Here is a 10263-nt window from a genome sequence, read left to right as displayed (position 1 = left end):
GGAAATCCCAATTGCTAAGAACATGTCCAAAATTCAAGATCCAAAATCCAATTCCCGAGGTCGTTCCCCTTCCGGTTCTCGGTACAAAATACAACTTTCAAAAACCCAATTTCAAAATCCAAGTACAATCTCATCTAGTAGACCATCTCATTGGTTTTACTAGGGCTTTTCCACTCAAAATCATATAAGGCAAGTCAAATTCGGGCGCCGACCCACAAAACCGAGCATGCCGGGCCCCGTCCCGTAAAATCGGAATTCAAAACCCGAGAAAGGCTTGTTTTTAAACGAAAAAATAGGGGGGAAACAATTATTTCATTAATTCTAAACAATACTTTTTAGGGGCAACAAAATTTTAATTGATGCTAAAAAAGAAGTTTTAGAGGCAACCATTATTTTATGTTTCTAAAATAAATATTTTAGAGGCAACCATTATTTCATTAATGCTAAAAAGTACTTTTTAGGGGCAACATAAATTTTATTGATGCTAATAAAAAAGGTTATAGAGGCAACCATTATTTTCTGATGCTTAAAAATATGTTTTAGAGGCAACCATTATTTCATTAATGCTAAAAAGAACCTTTTAGGGGCAACGTAAATTTTATTGACGCTAAAAAACAGTTTTAGAGGCAAATATTATTCCATTAATGCTAAAAGGTACTTTTTAGGGGCAACTTAATTTCTTTTGATGCTAAAGAAACTTTTTAGAGGCAACCATTATTTTATTAATGCTAAAAAGTACCTTTAGGGGCAGGCTAAATTTCACCGACCCTAAAAATAACTTTTAGAGGCTACCATAATTAACTAATGCTAAAAGACACTTTTAGAGGCCATAAAAAATGAATTGCCTCAAGGTGTTGCCTCTGTATCTAAATTTTCTTGTAGTGAAAGATCAGAAACACGTACAAACAATTTAAGTTCGGGGCTAATAAGTTGAAGATAAAGTGAAATTCAGGTTAACAATACTTCAACAAAATAAGCCTGTCAAATCACAACATAGAGTATTTATTGCTGTTTGTGTACAAAAATATGAGCAAACTATTTTAGCTAAGAGCCTAGGAATTTTCTTATTATTCATATGTAAATGGAACTTTACATGTATAAACAAATCTAGAAATAGATTACTGCAGACAAAAATATATTCAAAACGCAAGACATCATAAACTGATAATTACATATATGCAGAAATTCACGATCACCACTATCACTGAATTAGTGAGAAAATCAAACAGCCAGAAACAAAATTCGGGACAGGAATGGCATGCTGAGACAGGTACCGAGTCCTACAGGAGAAACAAATAAAATTATGATGGAAGATTAATAGTCACAAAACTTCAGATATCTTCCCACCTATTCTTCTGGAGCAGGTTATTTGGGGGGGGGGTTCACTTTCAGGATTCTGACATTCTGATCCCCTTTGCAATCCAAATGAACAGGCAGAATCAATAGTCCACACATTGGACAGCTACTGATTTACTCTTTTGGTGTTGGAAGCTCTGGGTTTGTTCACAAAGAGTCGAGTTTCAAATAAGAATACTGGTTCTGACCAACTATCAGGCTTGGCAAGTCAGCACATTAGTCTGTGAATGATGTATCGACCACTGAACATGAACCTAGGTATAGCAATCAAGAAAGAGATTATGGTAAACCATAAACCATTCCACGATTCAAATAATTGGTAAACAAATCAATAATTACTAGACACTAGTTGTTGCTTTAAGGATACATCAGGGAAGCTAGTTGGTGTTTTGTTTTCTGTCATACGAACATAGACTCTGCTTGTTAGGAGAACAAACCAAGTGTGAGTGGGACTAATTGTTCTATGTTGAAAAACAAAGTTAAAATTACTATATAGAAGATTGTTGTTGATTTGTTTGGTTGCGTGCTTGACGATCTACATTTTCTGCTTAAATCACAGAAATTCACTACTTAGCTCATAAACATGCCAAAGTACCATGTTCTTTGATCCCTTTACCTAAGTTTGAGTTACTGAATTTGTAGTATTTGCTGAGTTTTCTAAGAATGCAGGACGCCTTGGTTTAGGGAAAGGAAGAGTCTCTAAACTACCCTTGGATTTTGGTTGATATTTAGAACTATTTAATCCTTCCATAACTTGTGCACTGCTGATTTGCTGCAGACACCTCGTTAAGCAATGTGTTTGTTGTTGATTAAAGAAAGATATGATAGAATTGGTAAGAGTGACATCTTTAGAAAGTCACCCTAGATTCCTAGTTACACAAAGTCATGAGAGACAACAAAATGCAGATTCCTAGTTCCTTTAGGTATGTGTTGGGAGTTTACAAGTAGATGAATAATACGAAATGATGGGCAATGAACTGATTTAGGGAGAGGAGCACTTTAGATAGTATCTTAGTTATGGGTAGATTGGGGAATAAGGTAGGAAGTATATCACTATCTTAGGAAGTATATCACTAACAATATCTCTACAAGACTACACAGATGTAGCTATTATCGTCTTCCTGTAAAACATAGCTCAGTGGCTCGAATCAAGAGCTAGTTACAAGGTATGTATGATCAATTTCTTTCCTGTATACAAACCTCAATCTGTTAATTTCATATCATATTCATATTGATTGTTGATTCGCCTTATATTTGTTCATGTTGTGAATATACAGGCTATGTCTGTAATGTCATCTCTGACAAGCATGACACCTCTGAAAGCAACAATGGCTGAAACTGGTAAACAAGTTGATGTCACAACTGTAAATCTAGGAACCGTTATTGCAGTCAAAGCAGGTGAAGTTATTCCTATTGATGGAGTTGTTGTGGAACGTAAATGTGAAGTGGATGAGAAGGCATTGACAGGTGAATTGTTCCCTGTTATTAAAGAAATTGGCTCATCTGTGGTATCTGGTCAAAGTTAATACACATTTGAGCATTACATCTTGATGGAAGGTCCAAACTATGTTGCAGAATCTGTAGGTGTGTATAAGAAATAAGATTTGAGTCATTTGACGATTTTCCTACAACCAGAAGATGCAAACTCGATGGATACAGAGCTGCGTAACCCTCTTAAATCTAATGAGTATATGACTAGCTTCAGTACTTCACAGTACTCCAAACAAAAAAATAGACCTCTAAAGCTTCAGATTATGACCTGTAAAACATAACCTTTCTCGATAATTTGAAGTCCGTCTTACAAGATCAGTTATTTTAAATTACCATCAGACAGCATCAGCAAGAGCTAAAGTAATTTCCAGTCCACAACAAGCAGACTCCTATGAGATGGCTACTACTACCACATCAAGAGCTAAAGTAAATTTAGTATACTACTATATTGTAAATGAGATGGCTTGATTGGCTTCACCTTTAAGCAGACCCCTATGAGCAACTTAGAAATACAAGGTCATGTTCGTTCCCCCCATTGAACCCACACTCCAGTAACCAAATATAGACATGAGGAAGAAGCACAAGGCAAGATCGACTGCTCGAGTGAAGCAAATTCGATAAAACTCAGAGATTGTTTCCGGTATTCAAACACTACTGCAACAAAGTTACATAAAACACAAGGTTCACACACTTCATTCATAATAAAACAAATAACAAATAAACAACTAATAAGGTGCTTCGGATACAGAAATAACCATCACCTATTAATTAAGCTCAAACTAAAATATCAAGTACATTAAAACACAGAACATATATTTAAATCCTAAATCATCCAACAATGTTAATCAGGTACACAATATAGCAACCCCTCAACTCTCATTAATCCATTTAAATTCAAAATTCGAAGTTTTAAGCAACAAATCATAAAATTGCTCCTTATTGTAATCTATAAGAAGCAATAGTGAACAAACTAACACAAGAATAGCAAATCACTAAATCAAATTACAAATAGAGAAGAGAAGAGGAAGAGGACGAACCGAAGACGGTTTTGGAGGGTCGCCGACGGCTTCGTGCGGTGCTGATTGTGTCAGAAACTTTCGTAGCAATTTGTTGATGGAGATCGGATTTCAATTTCTGGAATATTTCGTGGGTGGAGGTTTTCGCTAATGGAGGTCGGGTTTAATTTCTGGAGTATTTTGGGGGTTTCTCTGATGGAGGTTTTTCGCGGAGATCGAGGGTTTAGGTTGATAGAGTTTCTTTAAATTTTTTGACTTCTTGTTTTTTTTTTAGGGGAAGGCTTTCCTACTTAGAATCAATTTAGGAGTAGGACTCTTTTTTTGAGGGAAAGTTTTTCGAGGGAAACTCTTTTTTTTAAGTATTTTTAATAATTTTTTTAAAAGTAGGCGCTCAGTAGTCTCTTTATGGCGGGAATATAATAAAGAAATTAATTTATATCTAAAGAGTCGCCTGTAAATAGAAGGCGACACATAAGATCAACTATATAGTGTCGCCTGTAATATAAGAGGTGACACGTAAACTATATGTGTTCCCTGCAATGTACAAGGCCAGGGACACGTAAAGTATACGCGTCCCACTTTACAGGGGAGGGGACTCGTAAACGTTTACATTTAGAGTCGCCTACTAAATAAAAGGCGACTCAAAAAGCTTATGTGTCGCCTAATAAGTTGCAGGCGACATGTAAGCCTTTTATTTGGTTTTTTATTTTGATTTGTGGAGCCTTATGAGTCGCCTGGTCTATAACGGGGGACTCTAAAAGCTTATGTGTCGCCTATTTGTTTGAGGCGACTCGAAAAGTCCGACTCCATAAGGTGTTTTTGTAGTAGTGTGTCCATGCAAGATCTCATGTAAACTTGTATTATTATCTATTGTATAACTTCTATCTATTACATTATACTAAAACAGACATCATGAATGACACATGTCAATTCCTGGTGCAAAATTTTCCCTCCAAAAACTATTTTCCAAAAATATATCTATTTAATTCTTTTTTTTATTATTATTTTCTCTCTTGTTGTATAAATGTTTATATATGGGAAATATTATAGGATTATGAAATATGATATTATTAGTCAATATTGGTAATATTTTAATCAAATCGTCATATCAATAATAGAAAATATTCTTACTCGATATTTTGGTCAAATTAGCATATTAAGCGTATCAAATATTTTGGTTAAATCATCATATTAAACATATAAATATAAAATACGTAGTAGGGTGAAAATTTTATATTACTTTGTAGATGATAAAATGATTACGTTCGAGATTTATTAATTACGCAATACATTTCAATTAAATATTTTATATAAAAGATGGTCAAATAATAATTTTTTAATATCGGTGTGTGCACGGGTCCTAATCTAGTATATACTAAAAGCCGTTCATTTCCTCTCTCCTTCTCCTTTCCTCTTTTTTTTCTAGGGTTTACAAAATTTAGGGTTTTTTAGGCCGAAAATAGTAAAATTTCTTCAAAAATTTGACTATTTCAGATCCTTTCTCTTCAATTCTGTTTTATTTTTTGCATCTAATCTCAATAAAACTGTATATTTTCAGTGTAGAAAGTACCCTTATGGTGGGTTTGATTCTAGTTAAGTTTTGTGTGTTTAGTTTAGTTCAAGTCAATTAATTGTTTATTTGGTAAAGATTTGTCCAGGATCAAAGAGAAGGTCAATCTTTCGACTACAAAAAGACGAATTAGATGGAAATCATATTTATCACGGCTACAACAGATCTATAAAGCCCCTCGTTGAAGAAACTATAAAGCATAGTGATATTAAAGAGGATATTCAAAATGTTCGATATACTACGATAGTAGCCATGGTGAAAGGAAGTTTTTAAATTGATTCAATTTTTATGTGTTTGTTAGATTCAAATCTTTAGATAGATGTCGTATGACTTTTTATCAATGAATTAATTTGATTATAAAAAAAACTATATACTAAAACAGATATCAGGAATGACACGGGTCACTTGCTCGTTATCTATCTTTAAAAGATTAAATATTTCAGGCAAATAATAATTTTAGAATATCCGTGCGTTTACGGTACCTAATTTATTTAGATTGGGATCCAAGGGATCAACATAACGAGATGAAAATATTTTAATTTATTGAACTGACTAGCACAAAGTCTTATTTAAAGGTAGTGTACAATAAATATTGTAAATCTGAGTAATTGTTAACTCTAATGCTTAATCATACTAATATCAATAAATCACTTTCCATATTTCATTTATATCTTTTAATTACAATAGTTCACTAACTAGCTTAGGACCCGTGCAACACACATATGTTACTAAATTTGTTTACATGGTATTATAAACTATTCGTAAATAATAATTTATAATTGAGAAATATTTTTAACGAAACAAAATTTATTTGTATTTATTATGCATGGTTGACAAAATATAACGATATAGTAAAATTTTAAGGTGTAAAATGTAATCTGAGAAATATGGTAACACACCAAGTTATCCATTCGCGGTCTAGTAAAACATTTCTATAACAAATTTGATAATCTTAAAATACAGAATTAATAAGTTTATTTTTCACTCTTGAAAATGCTTTTTACAACAATCATCATACAAGTTTTATAAAAATCCTAACTTTGCAAATGTTCAAGATGTTTGAAGAAGTGCAATTCTTTCTTCCATTGAAGAGGAGGGAGCAAGCAAGTAGGAGGTGGACTGATTTCAGCCATTTTGTAGGAGATATTTGGTAATTTCTCTACTTTGTTTATTTCGTTAGTGGGTAAGACTTAGTTGTTGATGTATTAAGTCTTTTAGTCCATGTACTATATATAATCATGGAAAATTTATAAACTGAAAAGTTAATGCATTTTCTAAAGAATTAATTTACGAAAATTATAGTAATATTCTAAAGAAAAAAACAAAGTAGTATGAAAATATTTACATGGTCAACACATTGTTGTGGTAGATGTGGGTTAATCCATTCTTTTGATCATTAACGTTGTCTCTTGGTGGTCTTCTCCAATCAAGAACGTTTTAAAGTTCTTGAAGAATCAAACCCACAAATTAAGTTTTGAAAAATAGAAAATTTAGTGTGAATTATCAACGAAGTTGACGAAATTACATGGATTTAGGTGGGTTTTCATTGATAATCTTGATTGAGAGTTTATAAAGAAAAAAAAGTTCCGAAAAACAGAGGTTTTACTCTAATAATTATTTATCAATAAATTAATTAGTTGATATTATATTTTACAAATTTTTAAAATTTTACTATGTCGATCGTTATTTTTAATTTGTATCTCATATTTTCCCAACCACGCATAAAAAATATATACAAATAAATTTTATTTCATTTAACATATTCTCAATTACAAATTATTGTTTATGAATAATTAACAATTCACCGTAAACACATTTAAGCTAGTTAGTGAACTATTGTAATTAACAGATATAAATGAAGTATGAAAAGTAATTTATTGATATTAGTATGGTTAAACATTTTGAGTTAATTTTTACTCCAATTTACATTATTTATTATACAGTACCTTTAAATAAGACTTTGTGCTAGTCAATTCAATAAATTAAAATATTCTCATCCCTTATGTCTCTAGAATCCAGACCAATCTATACCTAAAATGAAAAAAAATATCATAAAAATGACTTATAATTAAAGGTAAACTATATTAGATCCCGCATACGCACGAATATTATAAACTTGTAAGATTATCAAATTTGTTGTAGAAGTATTTTACTAGACCGCGAGTGGATAACTTGATGTTTTCCATTATTTCTAAAATTATCTTCTCCTTTTATATAACTGTCCAGGATGATTACTAGGATATGATTCAGATAGTGATGAACACTATGGAAAGCATACTAAGCGACACTTTCTTTGATGTTGTTACAGATGCAGCACCTACATAAATTAAGATAATATAGTCAAATCAATTTACCCTTATGCAAAGTTAAGTTTACTGTATGTGATTTAGAGTAACTAAGCTTCAATTCTTGTATAGAATACACCCGTTGAACACAAGTATTTTCCATATTTCGATAAGTGGTTGTTTTTCAATCTACATAACCCATAGTCGTTTTCCATTTAACACGGAAAATAGTCTAGCAATTGAATTTTCGATAACCTTACTACATTAAGATCCTACCTAAGATCCGAATCAGTGACGTGTTTTTGGATCGTAAATTCGTAGGATCGTAAGATCCAAATCGGGAGTTTAGCAACCATGATGCAGATGAATGGACGCTTCTCATGGATCATGTAAAAAATATACATGTATTTATTTATGAATCATTTCAGAATTAAGATATCCTTCCTAAAATTGGTAATAATAAAGGAAATAATTCCCTTGGTCCAAGTACGCATATTAATGCTAAGTCTAATAAATACGGTTCAGTAATAATTATACAAGTTAATAATTCAGTGAGATCGAGTGAACTGTATGCCTAGCTAGAGGCCGCTTCAGTTCAAGTGGAATTAATAATATTAATCCACAGCTTACTCTTGACTGAACCCGTAGGGTCACACAAATAGTACGTAAACGGATCAAGTATTTAAAGGAATTAAATACTCCATCTATGGATATTCGGAATCGACGGATCTCGGTTCCAGTGGGAGTTGAAATCGTCAAAGGCAAATTATGCATGAATACTCCGGAAACGATGATATTGCCGGAAACGGAAATATGGATCGTATCGGAAATATAAATATTATCCAAATCGTAGATGTTGCCGGAAACGGAAACATGGTACGTATCGGAAAATACTATCGAGAATGGAAATATTGCCGGAATCTGAAATATTGCTGGAAACGGAAATATTGTCGGAATCGGAAATATTATCGGAATCGGAAATTATTCTAGAATCGGAAATATTAAATATTGTTCGAATCGAAAATGAATTCGGGAATCGGAAAATTAATCAGAAGTGCGACGTACGAAATAAACATCGGACGAGCTTACTAGACGCAAGGCCCAGCACAAAGCTAGGCCCGCGCCTAGCGAAGCCCGCGCGCACAAGCAAACACATAGGCGCAGCCCGCTGCGCCAAGCAAGCAGGCCCAGCCGAGCACGAAGCAAGGCCAGGCCCAGCGAGCGAGGCCAGCAAGCTGGCGCGCCCTTCGTGGGCTGCGAGCAGCTGCTGGGCCGAGCTCAGCGCGCGCACACACCGCCCTTCGTGGGCTGTGCGTGTGTTTGTGTTTGTGTACGAAGCCTTGATCAATTAGGATTCGTTTAGATTAATTTCCTAAAGCTACTAGAAATTAGATGTTAAGTTAAACACTAATTAAATAGATTGAATTTAAGTCTAATTCAGATTAGCTAAATTGAATCCTAGTAGATTTCTAAAATCCGATTTCCCTACCCTATAAATAGGTGATAATATTCACAATTTATAATGATCCAATTCAAGTATTCATATATAGTTTTAGGCTTAAAACTAAGAAATTTATTTGCCTCGGCAATCTATCTATACTAATATATTAAAAGGCGTTTATAAGAACGTATATGTGCCACGTAGATCCCTCCTTATTATGCCACATCACCACTACTAAGTATGATGACATGTAGTTGACAACCAAAAACCATGTGGCAAGGATTAAACACTAGACCTCTTGAATTAAAAGTTACCATTCTTACCATCTTAGCTAGCCACAATGATGTTATATTTTTCTATTTAAATAATAAATACAACCTTTCTAAAATGAATAATAATGAATTAAAGGGGAAAAAATCCAAAAGGAAATTAATTACTTAACTTATAAATGTACAATTCTTCTCTTCTCAACTTAAGCTTGAAAAATAAAAATAAAACTTAGGGTAATGGAGTGTAATTATGAGTGCGGAAGAGGGAAACATTGACAAGAGTATAATAATCAACTAATCATGAGGAAGAGAACTCGACTTTGTTTTGATTTTCGGATATGTGAAGGAAGTTTATTGATCGGCCACTGATCTTGCATGGAAATCAGATAATAGCACCACATACGCACATATTTAGAATAAGTAAATTCCATTAAAAGTAAAACCCGGAGCAACGCCCGGGCCACAAACTAGTTCTAGTTAATTAAATCTAAGGCAGATCTGAGCGTGTTGTGGACTATCTAAGGAGGGACGACATTTTGAGTCCTAGACTTGTTCTGTTCGGTTCGGGCGCAGCTAGGGAGGGCACGCTACAAAGAGTATGCATCCTAAATTATGCTAATTGTTATATGGCAATTAATTTGGATTCCTGGCTTAATGGTTTTTCCGCATGATTTATATTCAATTATATGGATCATAACCTAATAGTGGTATCACGAGCCTCTAATTAATTCCAAAATAATTAGTTAACATGGTTAAATTTTATAAATTTGCAATGAATTAAAGGGGTGATTAATGTACGAAATTTTGATTTTTTGTAATTAATTGCAAATTCGTG

At 33.3% G+C, this 10263-nt stretch overlaps 1 long non-coding RNA gene across 1 annotated transcript; it reads right to left on the bottom strand.

The window, feature by feature from the left end:
* Positions 1-937: 937 nt before the first annotated feature.
* LOC130466311 (uncharacterized) lies at positions 938-4237 on the bottom strand. The gene is made up of 2 exons (XR_008926405.1): positions 3885-4237; positions 938-1280 (listed from the first exon to the last, which is right to left on the bottom strand). It is a non-coding gene; the product is annotated as an uncharacterized lncRNA (long non-coding RNA).
* Positions 4238-10263: the final 6026 nt, after the last annotated feature.

This window comes from Spinacia oleracea, chromosome 1 (genome assembly GCF_020520425.1).
Source record: "Spinacia oleracea cultivar Varoflay chromosome 1, BTI_SOV_V1, whole genome shotgun sequence".
Classification (NCBI taxonomy): domain Eukaryota; kingdom Viridiplantae; phylum Streptophyta; class Magnoliopsida; order Caryophyllales; family Amaranthaceae; genus Spinacia; species Spinacia oleracea.
Note: the sequence above shows the minus strand (reverse complement) of the source record. Positions and strands in the feature narration are given on the sequence as shown.